Source organism: Salmo trutta, chromosome 23 (assembly GCF_901001165.1).
Source record: "Salmo trutta chromosome 23, fSalTru1.1, whole genome shotgun sequence".
Lineage (NCBI taxonomy): Eukaryota > Metazoa > Chordata > Actinopteri > Salmoniformes > Salmonidae > Salmo > Salmo trutta.
The window spans coordinates 29,076,877-29,080,116 of NC_042979.1; the positions used below are offsets into that span (position 1 = coordinate 29,076,877).

General features: G+C 42.0%; 1 long non-coding RNA gene across 1 annotated transcript; it reads right to left on the reverse strand.

Annotated features, from left to right (window-relative positions):
* Positions 1-697: 697 nt before the first annotated feature.
* LOC115160234 (uncharacterized) lies at positions 698-2,632 on the reverse strand. The gene is made up of 2 exons (XR_003869045.1): positions 2,247-2,632; positions 698-1,087 (listed from the first exon to the last, which is right to left on the reverse strand). It is a non-coding gene; the product is annotated as an uncharacterized LOC115160234 (long non-coding RNA).
* Positions 2,633-3,240: the final 608 nt, after the last annotated feature.

Consider the following 3,240-nt stretch of genomic DNA (forward strand, 5'->3'; position numbering starts at 1 on the left):
AGGCAGCCAGCCATGCCTCCCAGACTCTAAAGCTTTTCTAACCTCGTTAGTAATCTCTAATTCCTTCTCTCCGCACCACCATTAAACCTTTCTCACAGGCTCTGGGCTGTGAATGGAATTAGATTGGATGTGTTGAGCAAACAAACCATAAATTACACCCTGCTCACTTACTAGTGTAGGTGGCCTGAATGACTATACACTGTGCAGGCTTTTGTTCCAGCCCAGTATGAACACACCAGATTCAATTAAGCAAGGGGAATCTTAGCACACGCTCAGACAACACAAACTCAGACATACACATTACTACATCACCTCCAGCATGGGCAGCCTGACAGCTGGGTCACAACTGATCGCGGGGGTACACAATGTGACATGACCCCTGTGTAAGAGTGTGGTGCAGTACAACACATCTCAACATGACGCCAGACAGACAGGGCTGCCATCATCTCAATTTTCCAGCCTCACCATGCAGCAGGTGTGTGCGTGTGTGCGTGTGCGTATGTGTGTTTGGCACAGCGAGGGGCAGAGTACAGGCTAACTTGACAAGCTGAAATGAGGACCATTCATATTCTGCTGCATCAGTGGACCTGAGTCAATATTTCCCCTCAGAGCCTCCCTTTGCCTCCAGATGAATGAATAGACAGACTAGTATTTGAGCAGCTGACAGACAACAAGGGAAAAGGGGAAGAGACAGAGATGGTAAGAAAGTTGCCTTTAATAACAAAATCAATTAACTTGTTTCTCGTGGAAGAAAACAGATGTACTCTAATTCAGTTGAGTCTCAGTAATGTGTAAAACTTCATCAGATGAATGAAAGTTCATAATGTGCATCATAAAATGAATGCATATATTGTTCAATGATTCTGCCCACTAACTGAATCGGATCAACGTAGAAGGAGAGAGACAGAGAGAGAGAATGTCCCCCTCTGTCATCCTGTCACAGCACTACTCCCCCTTGCTGTCCGTCAGCTATCAGAGGACGAGTGACGAGTGACAGCCTCCGTGACACACACACACGCACACAGGAGATCAGGTGCATGGAAGGAAATGCCAGGTCCTGTCCCCCACAACGACTGTGGTCTGCAAGCTGACACAGAGAGAGATAGAGGAGAGGCCGTGTCGGAAATCTGCTGTTGTGACTTTGGCTATGGCTATTAAAGATCATTTACTGATTAATTACTGGAATAATTCATTTATCTAATTTATTGTAATTAACTTGCTTATCCTATCCAAATTAATCAAAGGTTGGGCACCATCAAGTTTTTTTTAAATATAGAGATCTCTTGAATTAACTCCGTCCGTAGTTATCATTAACCGTTATACCAATCCTATATTAACAATAGTCTTAATCAACAGTTACTATATTCTCATTGTGAAAGTTGTTGAGCTCAGAAACTTCAAGGATCCAATCACTTGTAAATGAACTCAAGGCCACAAATTCATTTTTAAGGTTGTCACGTCCTGACCATAGAAAGATGTTATTTTCTACGGTAGAGTAGGTCAGGGTTTTTCTTCTTCTATGTTTTCTATTTCTATGTTGTCAGGGTCTAGTTTTGTATTTCTATGTTGGGGTTTTATTTGGAATGATCTCCAATTAGAAGCAGCTGGTCCTCGTTGTCTCTAATTGGAGATCCTACTTAAGTAGGTTTTTTCCACCTGGGTTTGTGGGAGATTGTTTTTTGAGTAGTGTATGTTTTAACTCTGCGTCTTGGTTTGTTCTTTAGTTTATGTATCGCATAGTTTCACAGTGTAAATAAAATGTGGAACAACACACATGCTGTACTTTGGTCTGCTTCTCCTTACGACAACCATGACAAAGGTTTTATTTACTAGACTAAATAAGTTGGAAAATTAGGTAGTTAACAGAGTATAGCAGAACAGAGTAAGGCAGGGTCCAGGCTAACAGAATACAACACAGTTATTGAAGTGAGAATCTCCACAGGTCAACATAAATTAACTTCTGTACTTGAACTGAGCAAATACAGCAGTACATACATTCACCAGACTTTTGAGGATGACATGGTCTTATCAACTGATAGTTGTCACCACTGTTGAATTATAGGTTCATCCACCAAGAGTTGCCAGTGGCTAGGCTATCAGTTCGCATCCGAATGTGGACAATGCCTTAACAGTATTAATTATGATACCTAATTAAGACTAACAGTCTTACAATAATCTGTTACTGCCACCACTTTTACACAGACAGCATCACAAAAAAGGAAAATGCAACGCATCAAGGTATTTACGTGAATTTGAGTGTCGTATTGTTCAGTCGAGTTTCTGTTATGATGGAGTGGTACACAGGGAAAAGGTCTGTGGTCCTGGCGTTTGGAGCTTTCGGTCGAAGAAGGCCCTCATAGAAGCTCAAACACAGGCTCTCTCAGTTCAGTTCTCAGTTCGTTCAGTTCAACGAGATAAAGTTTGTTAAGACACTAGGGTGCAATATAATGTTGGTTTCGGTTTGCCTTTGGGAGCGATGAAGACTCAGCGGTTCCTCTCAGGCGAATCTTCTATTTGAGTAGGATGGTGCAAATCAAAGTTGCGTAGGTTTCTCGCAGCTATGTTTTGGTTCCAAGGAGATGGATCATTGAACCTTCAAGGCATGGCCTACACCTCACAAAGATCTGATCTGATTTCTGGTTAGTAAGTCCTCTTATTTAAAATCAGAATCACAGAAGGCAGGGTCTAACGGCCCAGTTATGCAACAAGGGAACGCCCCGTTGATTGTAAAGATTTGGCATATCCATTTTCATAGGCGATAAACATGAAACTTACTCATGTTTCACAAAATGTTTCACGAAATACAAAAAGGTGTTTTTGAATGTGAGAACTATCTCTAGGATGAGGTACATAGTCTGGGGAGGCAAAATGTGACCTTTTTTGCTCTTGCCATTTTCTCCTTGTTAATTAAGAAGAGTGAGGAAAAAAGCGTTCTTTTGTTGGAACATAGCTGTGGCGCCTCTCGGATGACCTCCCTCCCTTAATACATGTAAGTTGTAGAAAGGGTCTGCTGACTGTCTCCTGACAACCAGCCTGGCATTCAGAGTCATAACAGGATTGTGGGAAGAGCAGTTTGTTTGTTCTGTGATGGGTTGAAAGGAGGCTCTGTGAATTACAGAATCTGTGAAGCTTGGCATGAAATGTCACGCTCTGTCCACTCATGGGTTCACGACACAACACTGTCTTGCCTACTACTTACTAAAATGACATACTGTGTCCTAATAGCAGGCTACTACATAC